This window comes from Martes martes, assembly GCF_963455335.1.
Source record: "Martes martes genome assembly, chromosome: 1".
Lineage (NCBI taxonomy): Eukaryota > Metazoa > Chordata > Mammalia > Carnivora > Mustelidae > Martes > Martes martes.
The window spans coordinates 19,835,471-19,853,525 of record NC_137888.1 but is presented as its reverse complement, the minus strand read 5'-3'; positions in this window follow the sequence as shown (position 1 = coordinate 19,853,525).

Below are 18,055 nucleotides of genomic sequence, written 5' to 3'. Positions count from 1 at the left end.
ATCCCAAAACCAGTATATTTCATACATACAACCTTTCCTTCTTTCTCTCTCTCTCTTTTTTTTTTTTTTTAATTTCTTCTCACAATTCTTGTTCTTTTAATTTTTTTAACCTACTTACCACTACAACTAGAGGTCTAATCCAGCATATTTCATAATAACTTTTTAACTTAAACTTTTTTCATATATATACCTGTGTTTCTTTTTCTTTTCCTTCTTTTTTTTTTAAATATAAAAATAGATATAAGCTTCAAGGTAATCCTTTTTCCCTATTCAATACTACCCCTATATATAAACCAGTTTTAATTTCCCTGTATCTCTAGAAGGTTGCATCCTTTAACAGCGATAACAAGATATACCCAGGAAGAACCAAAATAACCCTCCTTGCCCATATCAAGGATTTATAACCACTCTCCCATCTTATTCTTCTGTCAGTGTTTCTGTGTACTTGTTTTTGTTCTGGTACTACATAAATCTTATTCTTGGGGTTTGTTTTGGCTCTGCTGTTTCTTTTCATTCTTTCTTTTTTCTTTTTTCTTATCATTTACTTTTGTTGGTATTTTTGTTTGTTCATTTTTTTATATATCTTATAAATCTTACTTTTGGGGCTCATTTTGTCTGGGTATTCTCTCTCTCTCTTTTTTTCTCTTTCTCTCTTTTTCTATTTTTGTTTTCTTTTTGGTGGTGACTTCTGATTGGTCCAAAACTTTCCAGGGTGCACCTTGCCTGTATAATGGTTGATATATTCAGCTATACATTCCCTCAACCACCTCTCACCAAAATGTCTAGGAGGAGGAACTCCCAAAAGGTGAAAAATTCAGACTGTGCCCTCTGCCACAGAACTATTGGATAAGGACATAAAGAGTATGTTGGAAAGGGAATTCAGGATAATAATTATCCAGACAATGGCTAGGTTGGAGAAGACCATTAATGACAACATGGAATCTCTAAGGGAGGCAGTGGGATCTGATCTGGCAGATGTTAAAAATACTATCAATGAGATCCTATCTAATCTAAATACTCTAACAGCTAGGGTAACTGAGGCAGAAGGTAGAATTAGTGATCTAGAAGACAAACTGATAGAAAAGGAGAATCAGGAGGAAACCTGGAACAAACAGCTTAGAAGCCATAAAAAGAGAATTAAGGAAATAAATCACACTATGAAATGTTTCAATGTCAGAATTATTGGGATTCCTGAGGGTGTGGAGAAAGAGAGAAGACTAGAATATAGAGTTGAACAAGTTCTGGATGAAAATTTCCCTAACCTAGGGAATAGAACAAGTATTAGTGTCCTACGGGCAGAAAGGACACCCCCAAGATCGAGTCTAGAAAGACATCCAGACACTTAATTGTGAAATTCACAAATCATAATCTCAGACAGGAGGTCTAAAGGGCAACTAGGGGGAAGAGATTCCTTATGTACAGAGGAAGGAGCATTAGAATAACATCAGGCCTGTCCACAGAAACCTGGAAAGCCAGAAAGGGCTGCAAGACATATTCAGGGTGCTAAATGTGAAGAACATGCAGCCAAGAATACCTTATCCAGGAAGTCTGACATTTAAAATGGATGAAGAGATAAAGAGCTTCCAAGACCAGCAAGGTTTAAAAGAGTATGTGGCCACCAAGCCAGCACTAAAAGAAATATTAAGGAGGGGTGCTATAAAAGAAGAAAGAACCCAAGAGTGACATAGAACAGACATCTACAAAGGCAATATATAGAAACGAGGACTTCACAGGCAATATGATGTCAATAAAAACTTATCTTTCAATAATCACTCTTAATGTGAATGGCCTAAACACTGCCGTAAAATGGCACAAGGTTGCAGACTGTATAAAATGACAGGACCCACCCATATGGTGTCTACAAGAGACACATTTGGAACCTAGAGATACAACCAGACTGAAAGTGAAGAGATGGAGAATCATCTTTCATGCCAACAGGCCTCAAAAGAAAGCTGGGATAGTGATTCTCATATCAGATAAATTAGATTTTAAGCTAAAGACTGTAGTCAGATATAAAGAAGGACACTACATCATTCTTAAAGGGTCAGTTTTTTAAATTTACAATTGTAAATATTTATGCCCCCAATATGGGAACAGCCAAATACATTAGCCAACTGTTGATCAAAATAAAGAGTCACGGGGTGCCTGGATGGCTCAGTGGGTTAAGCCTCTGACTTCAGCTCAGGTCATGATATCAGGGACCTGGGATTGAGCCCCACATTGGGCTCTCTGCTCAGCGGAGAGCCTGCTTCACCTTCTGTCTCTGCCTGTCTCTCTTCCTACTTCTGATCTCTCTCTCTCTCTCTCTGTCAAACAAATAAATAAAATCTTTTAAATAAAGCAAAATAGTCATATTGATATAAGTACATTAATTGTAGGGTATCTTTTCTCTCTCTCTCTCTCTCTCTCTCTATATATATATATATATATATATATATTTAAATTAACATATAATGTATTGTTTGACCCAAGGGTACAGGTCTGTGAATCATCAGGCTTACACATTTCACAGCATTCACTATAGCACATACCCTCCCCAATGTCCATTACCCAACCACCCTCTCCCTACCCCTCCACCCCCCAACCAACCCTTAATTTATTTTGTGAGATTAAGAGTCTCTAATGGTTTATCTCCCTCCCAATCCCATCTTGTTTCATTTATTTCCTTCCCTACCCCCAAACACCCCACTCTCCCTCTCAAATTCCTCATATCAGAGAGATCATATGATAACTGTCTTTCTCTGATCGACTTATTTCACTCAGTATAATACCCTATAGTTCTAACCAAGCCATTGCAAATGGCAAGATTTCATTTATTTTGATGGCTACATATTATTCCATTGTATGTATATATACCACATTTTCTTTATCCATTCATCTGTTGATGGGCATCTAGGTTCTTCCCATAGTTGGTTATTGTGGACATTGCTGCTGTAAACATTTGGTACATTGCCCCTTCAGATCACTGCATTTGTATCTTTAGGGTAAATGTCCAGTAATGTGATTGCTGGGTAATACGGTACTTTTTGAGGAACCTCCATGCTGTTTTCCAGAGTGGCTACACCAGCTTGAATTCCCACCAACAGTGTAGGAGAGTTCCTCTTTCTCCACATCCTCGCCAACATCTGTCATTTCCTGACTTGTTAATTTTAGCCATTCTGACTGGTGTGAGCTGGTATCTCCTTGTGGTTTTCATTTGTATTTCCCTGATACCGAGTGATGTGGAGCATTTTTTAATGTGTCTTTTGGCTATCTGGATGTCTTCTTTTCAGAAATGTCTGTTCATGTTTTCTGCCCATTTCTTGATTGGATTATTTGTTCTTTGGATTTGAGTTTGATAAGTTCTTTATAGATCTTGGATACTAGCCCTTTACCTGCTATATCATTTGTGAATATCTTCTCACAATCTGCTGCCTTTTAGTTTTGTTGACTAACTCCTTTGTTGTGCAAAAGCTTTTGATGTTGATGAAATTCCAATAGTTCATTTTTGTCCTTGTTTCCCTTGTCTTTGGCAATGTTTCTAGGAAGAAGTTGCTGTGACTGAGTCAAAGAGGTTGCTGCTTGTGTTCTCCTCAAGGATTTTGATAAGTTTCTGTCTCCCATTGAGGTTTTTCATCTATTTTGAGTCTATTTTTGTGTGTGGTGTAAGGAAATGGTCCAGTTTCATCCTTCTGCATGTGGCTGTCCAATTTTCACAACACCATTTTTTGACGAGACTGTCTTTTTTCCATTGGACATTCTTTCCTGCTTTGTCAAAGATTAGTTGACCCTAATAGAGTTAAGGGTCTATTTCTTTATTCTGTTCCATTGATCTATGTGTCTGTTTTTGTGCCAGTACTATACTGTCTTGATGATTACAGCTTTGTAATAGAACTTGAAGTATGGAATTGTGATGCCACCAACTTTGGCTCCCCCCCCACCAACATTCCTCTGGCTATTTGAGGTCTTTTTTTGCTCCATATAAATTTTAGATTATTTTTTCCATTTCTTTGAACAAATTGTTGGTATTTTTATAAGGATAACATTAAATGTGTAGATTACTTTAGGTAGCATAGGCATTTTCACAATATTTGTTCTTCTAATCTGTGAGCTAGGAACATTTTTCCATTTCTTTGTGTCTTCCTCAATTTCTTTAATGAGTACTTTATAGTTTTCTGAGTGAAGGTTCTTTGCCTCTTTGGTTAGGAATTATTCCTAGGAATCTTATGGTTTTGGATGCAATTGTAATTGGGACTGACACCTTAATTTCACTTTCTTCTGTCTTGTTGGTGGTGTATAGAAATGCAACTAATTTCTGGGCATTAATTTTATATCCTGACACTTTTCTAAATTCCTGTATGAGTTATTGGAGTTTTGGAGTGGATTCTTTTGGGTTTTCCACATGAAGTACCATATCATCTGCAAAGAGTGATAGTTTGACTTCTTCTGTGCTGATTTGGATGCCTTTAATTTCTTTTTGTTGTCTGATTGCTGAGGCTAGGACTTCTAGTACTATGTTGAATAGCAGTGGTGATAATGGACATCCCTGCCATGCTCTTGACCTTAGGGGGAAAAGCTCTCAGTTTTTCCCCATTGAGAATGATATTTGCTGTGAGGTTTTCATTCTATCCCTACACTTTGAAGAGTTTTGAAAATGAAAGAATGCTATACTTTATCAAATCCTTTTCCAGCATCTATTGAGAGTATCATATGGTTCTTGTTCTTTCTTTCATTAACATATTTTATCACATTGTTTTGTGGATGTTGAACCAACCTTGCAGCCCACGAATAAGACCCACTTAGTCGAGGCGAGTAACCCTTTTAATGTACTATTGGCCAGTATTTTGGTGAGAATTTTTGCATCCGTCTTCATCAAGGATATTGGTCTGTAATTCTCCTTTATGAAGGGGTCTTTGTCTGTTTTTGGGATCAAGGTAATGCTGGTCTCATAAAATGAGTTTGGAAGTTTACCTTCCATTTCTATTTTTTGGAACAGTTTCAGGAGAATAGGTATTAATTCTTCTTTAAATGTTTGGTAGAATTCCCCTGGGAAGCTGTCTGACCCTGGGCTCTTGTTCGCTGGGATATTTTTGATGACTGCTTCAATCTCCTTACTGGTTATTGGTCTGTTCAGATTTTCTATTTCTTCCTGGTTCTGTTTTCGTAGTTTATATGTCTCTAGGAATGCATCTATTTCTTCCAGATTGTCAAATCTGCTGTCATATAATTGCTCATTATATGTTCTTATAATTGTTTGTATTTCTTTGGTGTTGGTTGTGATCTTGCCTCTTTCACTAATGATTTATTTATTTGGGTCTCTTCTCTTTTCTTTTTGATAAGACTGGTCAGGGGGCTATCAATATTATTAATTCTTTCAAAGAACCAGCTCCTAGTTTTGTTGATTTGTCTACTATTCTTTTGGTTTCTATTTCATTGATTCCTGCTTTGATTTTCATTATTTCTCTTCCCCTGCTGGGTTTAGGCTTCATTTGCTATTCTTTCTCCAGCTCCTTTAGATGTAGGATTAGACTGTGTACTTGAGACCTTTCTTGTTTCTTGAGAAAGACTTGTATTGCTATATACTTTCCTCTTAGGACCACCTTTGCCATATCCCAAAGACTTTGAATAGTTGTGTTTTCATTTTCATTTTTTCTATGATTTTTTTTTTCATTCTTTAATTTCCTGGTTGACCCATTCATTCTTTAGTAGGGTGCTCTTTAGCCTCCATGTATTTGAGCTATTTCCAACTTTACTCTTGTGATTGAGTTCTAGTTTCAGAGCATTGTGGTCTGAAAATATGCAGGGAATGATCCCACACTTTGGCACCAATCGAAACCTGATTTGTGACCCAGCATGTGGTCTATTCTGGAGAATATTCCATGTGCACTAGAGAAGAATGTGTACTCTGTTGCTTTGGGATGGGATGTTCTGAATTTATCTGTGATGTCTATCTGGTCCAGTGTGTCATTTAAGATCTTTATTTCCTTGTTGATTTTTTACTTGGGTGATCTGTCCATTTCAGTGAGGGTGGTGTTACAGTCCCCTACTATTATTGTATTATAGTCGATGTGTTTCTTTGATTTATATGATTGGCTACTCCCATGTTAGGGGCAAAGATATTTAAAATTGTTAGATACTCTTGTTGGACAGACCTTTTGAGTATGATATAGTGTCCTTCCTCATCTCTTATTATAGTCTTTGGCTTAAAATCTAATTGATATGATATAAGGATTGCCACCCCAGCTTTCTTTTAATGTCCGTTAGCATGGTAAATTGTTTTCCACCCCCTCACTTTAAGTCTGGAGGTGTCTTCAGGTCTAAAATGAGTTTCTTGTAGACAGTGTATCAGTGGGTCTTGTTTCTTTATCCATTCTGATACCCTGTGTCTTTTGATTGGGACATTTAGCCCATTTACATTCAGGATAATTATTGAAAGATATGAATTTGGTACCATCGTATTGCCTGTAAGGTGACTGTTACTGTATATTGTCTCTGTTCCTTTCTTGTCTACTACTTTTAGGCTCTCTCTTTGCTTAGAGGACCCCTTTCAATATTTCCTAAAAGGTTGGTTTGGGGTTTGCAAATTCTTCTAATTTTTGTTTGTCCTGGAAGCTTTTTATTTTTCTTTCTATTTTCAATGACAGCCTAGCTGGGTATAATATTCTTGGCTGCATATTTTTCTCGTTTAGTGCTCTGAATATATCATGCCAGTTCTTTCTGGCCTGCCAGGTCTCTGTGAATAAGTCTGATGCCAATCTAATATTTTTACCATTGTATGTTACAGACTTCTTGCTCTGAGCTTCTTTCAGGATATTCTCTTTGTCACTAAGACTTGTAAGTTTTACTATTAGATGACCAGGTGTGGACCTATTTTTATTGATTTTGAGGGGGATTCTCTGTGCCTCCTGGATTTTGATGCTTGTTCCTTTTGTTATATTAGGGAAATTTCCTACCATAATTTGCTACAATATACCTTCTGTCTCTCTCTCTCTTTCTTCTTCTTCTGGGATTCCCATTATTCTAATATTGTTCCATCTTATGATATCACTTATCTCTTGAATTCTCCCTTCATGGCCCAGTAGTTGTCTCTTTTTTGCTCAGCTTCTTTATTCTTCATCATTTGGTCTTCTATATCATTAATTTTCTCTTCTGCCTCATCTATACTAGCAGTAAGAGCCTCCATTTTTCAGTGCACCTCATTAATAGCTTTTTTTTTTTTTTTTTAATTTCAACTTGGGTAGATTTTAGTTCTTTTATTTCTCCAGAAAGGAATTCTCTGATATCTTCAGATATCAGAGGGCATTTTTCAAGCCCAGCTAGCACCTTGACAATCATCTTTCTGAACTCAAGTTCTGACATATTATCAATGTCTGTACTGATTATGTTCCTAGCCATCGGTATTGCCACTTATTTTCTGTGTGTGTGTGTGTGTGTGTGTGTGTTGAGTTTTTCCACCTTGTCATTTTATCCAGATAAGAATATATGAATGAGAGAACAAAATACAAAAAAGGTGACAAAGACCCTAGAAAAATATATTCTGACCAAATCAGTAGAGACCTAAAACTGGGGAAAGAAAAAAAGGGGGGGAATATCTATATCTATATTTATATCCATATCTATCTATCTATCTCGATATATCTATATCTATCTATCTATCTCGATATATCTATATCTATCTATCTATATAGATATCTATATATTTTCTATCTATCTATATCTATCTATATAGATAGATAGATATAGATATATCAATATAGATAGATAGATAGATATAGATAGATATATTAGACTGGTGAATAAAACAGAGCCACCCACTTGATTATGTGAATAAAACGGAGCCACCCACTTGATTTTGGGTGTATTCTGGTCTCTTAGAAGAAACTACCTCCCAAATTTTAAAGAAAGAAAAACCTATATATCCAAAAATAAGGGTAAACATGATGAAGGAATGGAATATGATTGTAAAGATGAAAATTAAAAAAAAAATTCCAAAAAAGGAATTCATAAGATAAGTGGGTTGGGGGGGCAAAAAAAAGGAGAGAATGTGATCAGGCTAGAGACTAGAACAAAGCCATGTGCTAGATTTAGAGTATATTTTAATCTACTAGAAGAAATTATATCCCAAAATTTTAAAGGAAAAAAAAAAACCCTCTATATGTCTACAAAAAATAAGGTTAAATACAATGAAGTGATAAAACATGACTATAACAATAAAAAATTAAAAATATTTTTAAAAGGTATTGTTAAGATAAAATAGTTAAAAAACATTAAGAGAGGAAAAGTTAAAAATATAGAATAAGAAAAAAATAAAATAAAAATAAAAATTAACTTTTCAAGACTAAAGGATCATGAGAAAAAAGCCATGAATTCTATGTGTTGCTTTCCCCTAGCTCTGGAGTTCCACAGTTCTCATTGATTGGTGAACTTGGTCTTGACTGTATGTTCTTATTGATCTTCAGGGCAGAGGCCTGTTGCAGTGATTCTCAAATGTCTTTCCCCAAGGTAGAATTGCACCGCCCTTGCCAGGGGCCAGGCTAAGTAATCCGTTTGGGTTCGCTCTCAGTAGCTTTTTTCCCCTGAACAATTTTGTAGAGCTTTGTAGGATGGGAATCAAAATGGCGGCCTCCCAATCTCCCATCCCATAGAAGCCAAGAGCTCAGGCTCCACTCCTCAGTGCGCCCTCAGAGAAAAGCAGTCAATCGCTCCTGTCTTTGCTGGTCTCTGGCTGCACTCCATGGTCACCCAACTTGTGATTGGGCATTTCTATCTCTGGTGCACAACCCCATTTGGAGTCTCCAAACCCAGCAGATTCCTGCCATGTGTTCCCACACTGTTCCTCCTGGAGGAGGAAGGATGGGGTCTCTCCGGGTCTGCCCCTTGTGCAGTCTCTGCTTGAAGAACAGTGGCTCAACTGTGCCTTGGAAAACAGTTTAAGTTAACCCTGAGGTGAGAGCATACAGCTCAGCTCCATCTCTGTAGCCAGCTTCCTGGTTCCAATACCTGACAGCTCTGCCACACTCAGACACCCCCTGTTTTTCTGTGACCCTGTGGGTCCTGAGACCACACTGTCCCCGCAAGGGCTCCACTCCCACTTAGCCTCTGGAGCGATGCCCCTCAGTAGAGCAGACTTCTAAAAGTTCTGATTTTGTGCTCTTCTGCTCCATTGCTTGCCCAGAGCTGGCCCCTTCTCCTGAGGTCTGTCTTCCCTTTGCTTTGGATTCACTTCCCTGCACATCCTACCTTCCAGAAAGTGGTCAATTTTCTGTCCCTAAAGTTGCTGTTCTTCTCTTTGATCTCTTGTTGAGTTTGTAGGTGTTCAGAATGGTTTGATAACTATCTAGCTCAACTCCTGGGACCTAATGATATTTCAGTGTGCTACTCCTCCATCATCTTCCTTTCTCCCAATTGTAGGGAATCTTAACACACAACTCTCAGTAATAGACAGATCATCCAAGTAGAAAATAAATAAAAAAAACAAGATTTTTGAATGACACATTGAACCAGATGGACCTCATAGATATATACAGAACATTCCACCCTAAAACAACAGAATACTCATTCTTCTTGAACGCACATGAAACTTTCTTCAGAATTGACCACTTACTGGATCACAAATCATGGCTCAACTGATACCAAAAGATTGAGATTATTCCCTGCATATTCTCAGACCACAAGACTTTGAAACTGGGTGTTTGAATTCCTTCCAAACCTTTTCTTGTGGTTTGGAGGGAATTCAAACACTTGGAAGCTAAAGACCACCCTGCTCAAGAATGTTTGGAGTAAACAGGAAATCAAAGAAGAGCTTAAACAATTCATGGAAACCAATAAGAATGAAGACACATCAGTCCAAAACCTATGGGATATGGCAAATGCAATCCTAAGGGGGAAATACATAGCCATCCAAGGCTCACTCAAAAAAAAAAAAAAAAAAAAAAATCCTGAATACACCAACTCTCTTTACACCTTAAAGAACTGGAAAATCAACAACAAATTAAGCCAAAACCAACCAAAAGAAGGGAAATAAGATTAAAGCATAGACCAATAAGTTCGAAACTAGAGATACAGTAGAATGCATCAACAAAACTAAAAGCTGGTTCTCTGAAAGAATCAATAAGATCAATAAATCATTGGCCAAACTAATCCAAAAGAAAAGAGAGAGGACCCAAATTAATAAAATTATAAATGAAAGGGGAGAGAACAAAACACCAAGGAAATAGAAACAATCATCATAAATTATTATCAACAGTTATATGCCAATAAGTTAAGCAACCCAGAAGAAATGGATACATTCCTGGAAACCTATAAACTTCCAAGACTGAAACAAGAAGAAATTGAGAACCTGAATGGACAAATATCTAATAATAAGATTGAAACAGTGAACAAAAACCTCCCAAAAGGTTTTTTGATGGATTTCTTAGAGAATTATACCAAATACTCAAAGAAAAAATAATACCTGTTTTCCTGAAGCTGTTTCAAAAAATAGGATCAGAAGGAAAACTTCCAGACTCTGTCTATAAAGCCAGCATTACCTTGATGCCCAAACCAGGCAAAGACCCCATCAAGAAGGAGAATTACAGACCAATATCCTTGATGAACGTGGACACAAAAATTCTACCAAAATACTAGTCAATAGGATCCCACAGTAGATTAAAAGGATTACTCACCACAACCAAGTGGGATTTGTTCCTGGGCTGCAAGTTTGGTTTAACATTCACAAATCAATCAATGTGATAGTACAAATCAATTTAAAAAAAGAGAGAGAAGAACCATTTGGTCCTCTCAATTGATTCAGAAAAAGCATTTGACAAGATACAGCACCCATTCCTGATTAAAATGATACAAATTATGAGGATAGGGGGAACATTCCTTAACTTCATAAAATCTATCTAGGAAAAACTCACAGTGAATATGATTCACAATGGAAAAAAGATGACAGCCTTCCCTTTGAGATTAGGAACACAACAAGGATGCCCACTCTCAACACAGTACTGGAAGTCCTAGCAACAGCAATCAGAAAGCAAAAAGAAATAAAAGGTATTCAAATTGGCAATGAAGAAGTCAAACTCTCTCTCTCTATTCAAATGACATGATACTTTATATGGAAAACCCAAAAGACTCCACCCCCAAACTACTTGAATTTATACAACAATTCAGTAATATGGCAGGATACAAAATCAATGCACAGAAATCAGTTGCTTTCTTATACACTAACAATGAAATTATAGAATTAGGAATTAGAGAATTGATTCCATTTACTATAGCACTAAAAACCATAAGATACCTTGGAATAAACCTAACCAAAGAGGTAAAAGATCTGTCCTTGAGGAACTATAGAACGCTCATGAAAGAAATGGAAGAAGACACAAAAAGATGGAAAAGCATTCCATGATCATGGATTAGAAGAATAAACATTGTTAAAATGTGTATACTGCCCAGAGCAATCTATACTTTCAATACCATCCCAATCAAAATTGCACCAGAATTTCTCAAAGTGCTGGAACAAACAATCCTAAAATTTGTATGGAACCAGAAAAGATGCTAAATTGCTAAGGAAATGTTGAAAAAGAAAAACAAAACTGGGGGCATCATGTTGCCTCATTTCAAGATTTATTATAAAGCTGTGATCACCAAGACAGCATGGTACTGACACAAAAACAAACACATAGACCAGTAGAACAGAGTAGAGAGCCCAGATATGGACCCACAGCTCTACGGTCAACTAATCTTTGACAAAGCAGGAAAAAAATATACAGTGAAAAAAAGACAGTCTCTTCAATAAATGGTGCTGGGAAAGTTGGACAGCTATGTATAGAAGAATGAAACTAGACCATTTTCTTACACCATACACAAAGATAAACTCAAAATGGATAAAAGACCTCAACGTGAAGCAGGAATTCTATCAAAATCCTAGAGGAGAACATAGGCAGTAACCTCTTTGACATCAGCCACAGCAACTTCTTTCAAGACATATCTCCAAAGGCAAAGGAAACAAAAGTGAAAATGAACTTTTGGAACTTCAACAAGATCAAAAGTTTCTGCACAGCAAAAGAAACAGTCAAGATACTCGCAAATGACACTTCAGACAAAGGGCTGATATCCAAGATCTATAAAGAACTCCTCAAACTCAACACTCAAAAAACAGAAAACCACGTCAAAAAATGTGCAGAAGATATGAAGAGACACTTCTCCAAAGAAGACATATGAATGACTAAGAGACACATGAAAAAGTATTCATCATCATTAGCCATCAGGGAGATTCAAATCAAGAACACATTGAGATACCACCTTACACCAGTTAGAATGGCAAAAATCATCAAGACAGTAAACAACAAGCGTTGGAGAAGATGTGGAGAAAGGGGAACCCTCTTACACTGTTGGTGGGAATGCAAGTTGGTACAGCCAATTTGGAAAACAGTGTAGAGATTCCTTAAGAAATTAAAAATAGTGCTACCCTACAACCCTGCAATTTCCTTGCTGGGTATTCACCCCAAAGATACAGATGTAGTAAAAAGAAGGGCTATATGTTCCCCAATGTTCATAGCAGCCATTGTTGCAATCGTCAAATTGTGGAAAAAGCCAAGACATCCTTCCACAGATGAATGAATAACGGAGATGTGGTCCATATATACTATGGAGTATTATGCCTCCATAAGAAATGATGAATACCCAACTTTTGTATCAACATGGACAGAACTGGAGGAGATTATGCTGAGTGAAATAAGTTAAGCAGAGAAAGTCAATTATCATATGGTTTCACTTACTTGTGGAGCATAAGGTATAACATGGAGGAAATTAGAAGGAAAGCAAAAGTGAATTGGGGGAAATTGGAGGGGGAGACAAAGCATGAGAGACTGTGGACTCTGAGAAGCAAACTGAGGGTTTTGGAGGGAGGGTGGTGGGAGGGATGGGTGGGCCTCGTGGTGAGTATTACGGAGGGCACGTATTGCATGGAGCACTGGATGTGGTATATAAACAATAAATCTTGGAACTCCAAAAAAATAAAATAAAAAAATAAGTAAATAAAATCTGTGAACATAAAAATAAAAAGAAATTAAAAAATAAAAGTTATAAGCTTTTGGAAGAATGTAGGCCTTTAAGACTTTTAATGAAAAACAGCCACCATTAACATGTCTTTCCTGACCTGTGTCCCAGAAGCAATAGAGTTCATAACTTTTAGCTGCATCCTTAGAAATCTACCTCAACATATCTAAATAGTATGCTTATGTATCTACTTTCCTTTTCCTTCCTTCCTTCCTTCCTTCCTTCCTTCCTTCCTTCCTTCCTTCCTTCCTCTCTCTCTCTTTTTAAAATATTTTTTATTTATTTATTTGAGAGAAAGAGAGACCATGAAAGGGTGGGTCAGAGGAACAGGGAGAAGCCGACTCAAGCTGAGCCGGGAGGTCAACATGTTGCTGGATCCTAGGACCCTGAGATCAGGCCCTGAGTGAAAGTTAAATGCTAACCAGCTGATCCACCCAGGTACCCCTTTCTTTCTCTGTCTTACTTTTTTTTTTTTTTCCAAATTAGACTTTTTCTACTGACTTCCTATAGTGGAAGATAAGAATTGAGCTCTCTACCACACATATACTCATAACCAACATCCCTCATTACATATCACCCGTCACATAAAATATGACTCACAGCTAATCCTTTGTTGTATGATAATTGCATGTATTTTCTTGTGTACATTTGCTTGTACTACAAACAGAAATAACTTAATAGTTTTCTTCTATACGTCATCATTAAATACTGGTGTATCACATGTAATTTACACATATTTATACAAAGATTTTTGCATATGCATAACAGGCAAAAGTGCTTAGTGAATCTGCTGAGAGAAGAAAACATTTCCTTTTGATGAGCCCTAGAATGGATTCCAGAAGTCTGCACTGTAGTCAGACTTCTGCCACTTAGTAGTGGTGAAAACTTGGGTGTCATTTTACTTCTCCAGACCTCTGATTCTTCATCTGTAAAATGAAGATATTGGTGTATACTTGCTAAAGTTTTCTGATCTAATTCTAATCTAAAAATATGATATCAAATGAAATTATAGTGTATTTGATTATGTTATCTTATATACTTGTACTGGATTTATTTATTTTTATTTGTTTTGGCTTGCACTGGATTTAAAATTGTTAGTAGAGAAACTCAATGACACTAATTTTGTTTCTTATTGTCTAATTCTGCAATAAGGCAGATATGATTCTTCCTGTGAGTCGGATCCTTTCTATGCAGTGACTGCTTTATTTTACATTCTAAAAACATAGAAGAATGTAACTAAACTTTATTAAAAAAAATTATTACCAAGCTTTAACATACATCCAATTGCTCACCCAGAGTCATTGTTGATATGCTGATTCTAATTCATTAGATCTGAGGACAAGCCTGAATGACTGCTTTTCTAAAAAGTTTTGCAAACATCACTTAGAGCAGGAAGAGTCTAGCACTTAGTTTTACCTGGAGACATTGAGAGCAAATCTATAGTTATTACCACTGGCAAGCAGGCCATAATTCTCTGATACACAGCTTGAGTTATCCATAATGCTGTTGAACCAAGATATTGAGAAATCATCGGTGACATTTCTGTAGAATTCAGTTTACTATATAAGAGTAGTATCTCTCAAAGTAATGCTGATTATTCTATGGATAGGTCCTTTTTTTTTTTTTAAAGATTTTATTCACTTATTTGACAGACAGTGAGAGAGGGAACACAAGCAGGGGGAGTGGGAGAGGGAGAAGTAGTCTCCCCACTGAGCAGGAAGCCTGATGCAGGGCTAGATCCCAGGACCTTGGGATCATGACCTGAGCCGAAGGCAGACACTGAATGAATGAGCCACCCAGATGCCCCTGGATGGGATCTTAATAGGACTTCAAGCTATTAAGAAAGATGGAAAAATATGAATAGAACTTTAAATGCTGTATTTCAGTACCATACGATATCCACTTATTAAAAAAGTGTAACTTTATTGAGAACTTTACTTTTTACCTAAGCAACTTTACTTTTTATATGATCGAGCTGTGAGTTCATTGCAAAATTTGTCTAAGTTACTTGCAAAGCCTTTTTAGGTAATGTTATTACTTTCTGTTATAAAAAATACAATATTTTAACTCCTCTTCAAGTTTTACCAGAAAAACTATTAGAGAAATAGGCTCAACATTAACACTTGATCACAAAATCTGATTGCAAAGCTTGCTATACCTAGGAAGAATTCCCAAGAAACACATTCTTCTACAATTAACACCATCCCAAGGAAGTGACCTCAAATACCCAAAAAGCAAACAAATAGGGATAGAATCCTGGTAGATTTTAGAACACAGCTCAGACTCCTGGATTATAGTCTGCTTCAAACAATGTGTTCTGACAGCACTTCATCAGAAAGCACTGGGTTGAATCAGTAACACTTCATTCCGTAGTTTATCAGGAAAGACCATGAAATACCATACTTTTCCTTCTTCCTTTTTTAAATTCAGTACACCTAGTTCTAAGGCCACGTCCATAAATCATTGTCTTTGACCTCTGCAACCTCATTTCACTACACCAGAGGGGGAAAAAGGCCTATACTATTTCCTCAAGAAATCAAGAAAATCAAAGTCAATTTCCTTTTGAACTTTCCCTCTAAGGTATCAAGGAGAAGTAATCATCTTCTTACAAATCCTCCTACCACCTTCCTTTTAATGCTTACTAGAGACCTGAACAAACCCCTATTTGACACCCCAAATGCCTCTTCTTGTACAGAATTTAGCAGACAGTCCAACCTTCAGAAAATGTTCCTTATTAAATCAACAAAAAATGTGTCCTTCCCAGAAAATATCACAAACAGCCTCTGTTATTTCCTAAAGTTTCTTGTGAAGAAAGAGAAAGCAATTTATTTCTTGGTTTATTAATTTCTTTAACAAACACATACTGAGTGCCTACTCTTCGTCAGATACCCTGCCAACCCTGAAGATAAAGGGATGAAGAAGAGACACATAGTTTCTGACCCGTTCTTAACTTCTGATCCCATAGTGTTATAGTGCTCAAGTTCAGACTTCAGTCCGAGTCCCCAATTGCTTGGCCTTCAACTTCTTTATACACCGATACAGAAAAGTGTTTTTAATTCTTTGAGTCCTAATATTTGTGAGAGCCAGAATGAACTATGGATCCTTGTAAAGTAACCCCCTCCCCCACAAGAAAAACAATTGTGGTTCAGTTCATCTGGAGTTATGATAAGGCTTCTGTCTTTTTGAAGGTCTGAAGAGGAGAGTCTCCATACAGAAGATATACATGTTACCATGAGGTGTTTCTCCATGTATAGTTTGTATACTCACTTAGGTACTAAAAAATGGATTGTGGAAGTTAAAGCAAGAATATGATTTATAAAATGACTTAACTAAAATTGTCAATAGTCCTAAATTAAAATATTGATGTGCCTTTCTTTTCTTTCCTGTTGATGTGCTTTTCTAGGTGTGAAATTTACTGCTGAGAATATTTGGAATTAGAAATATCATTAGTTAATACCATTGTATTCTTCTCTCCACTGAGTAAGTAGAATGCCATTTTGAAAATAGTTCCTTCATGTTTTGATCTAAACTTGTATGTTTAACCATAGGAGAAATAATGTTTACCCAAAGCTAGAAGTCTAGACATATTATTGGTGATCAGAAGGTTTTCTGGGTACTAAGAAGGTTGTTTTTGTTTGTTTGTTTGTTTTATTTATAGAAAAGTATAAAGGTGATATGCTGACAGTTTCATATTGCTTTCTGAATAGTTACAGAGAAAATTGAGGCTTGTAGCCAACATGAAGAATGTTAGTATAACTAGCCTTGATTCTTGTCGTTGTGTTACTTTAAAACTCCTTTAAAAACCTTCAAGGACTTTGATCTCAAAGTTTATTAAAATAAGTTCCTGAATAATGAGACAAAGAAAATTTGATTGCAGATTATTACTTGTTACCTCATCCATTCTTTAGATTAATAAACAAATGTAGAGAAAGAGTTGCCTATGTATTATGTAAAATATATCAGGAAAATAGCTCTCTAATGCTGCAAGTAAGCAGTTTAAATTGCCAGGTTAAACGAAATTGTATTTTGATTTTCCATTAGTTTTTCTAGTCAGAATTAGCTAGACCTTTTGTCTAATGTCCAAATTATCTAGACAATGCAGAATATTATATAATTATTGAGAATTTTTGTTAAAGTTCAATTTTTAAAACAAACATATCAGAAGAGTAGACTTTCCACCACAAAAGCGCCATGGAATAGATATTTAATTTTTCTTGTTGCTAAAATCATTTCTTCAAGGACTTGTATCTAGTTTTATGAGATTTTTAATCTAAATATTTTTTACAAATTTTCTTGTTTAATATGTCAAAAACATTTGAAATGTACTGAAGCATATTGTCTGTCAAAATAAAACTGTTAAACAGATTGAAGATAGTGGTTAAGAAGTGGACTCCAATTTAGGTCAGACAAATTTGGCTCCAGATTTCAGCTCTGATTCTTCAAACATGACCTTGGATATGTTAGTTAATCTCTCATGATTCTTGTCATCCTCCTATGAAAATAGAGGTAAATCTAGTGGAATTTTCCTAAAGATTAACATCAATAAAGTATAGATTTCATTATATGGTTTTTTAAACAGAGGCTTAACTGGCACAAATTAATCATTATTTAGAAATAAGCACATGTTCAGAGAAGCCCAGTTTGTGATAAATTGAAGGAAATTTAGGCAAAGTAGTGTTGAGAGGTTTATTCTATTCAGCCAAGGAGGTCTACTCTGCTGAGTACACCGAAGTCAATGACACTTGAACTTGGAAGATGTTTGCTTTTGAAGAGTGTAATTTGATTTTTTTTTTAATTACAGTTTCCCCAATACTTCCAAATGATTTTTATTTCCTTTCCTGGGCTGATAGAGTTTATTGATTTTGACCCTTAGAGCTTTATCTCCAGAATTTTAATTTAACCTTCTAGGTATTTTCTGCTTTAAAATCTCTTTCAGGCTTCAGAATTTTCTGGGGAGAAACTAAGAAGTTTATAGATGGCTACTTAGAGGGTTTAAAAAGACTGTGTGAGTTGAAAGCGTATGCTTCCTGATGGA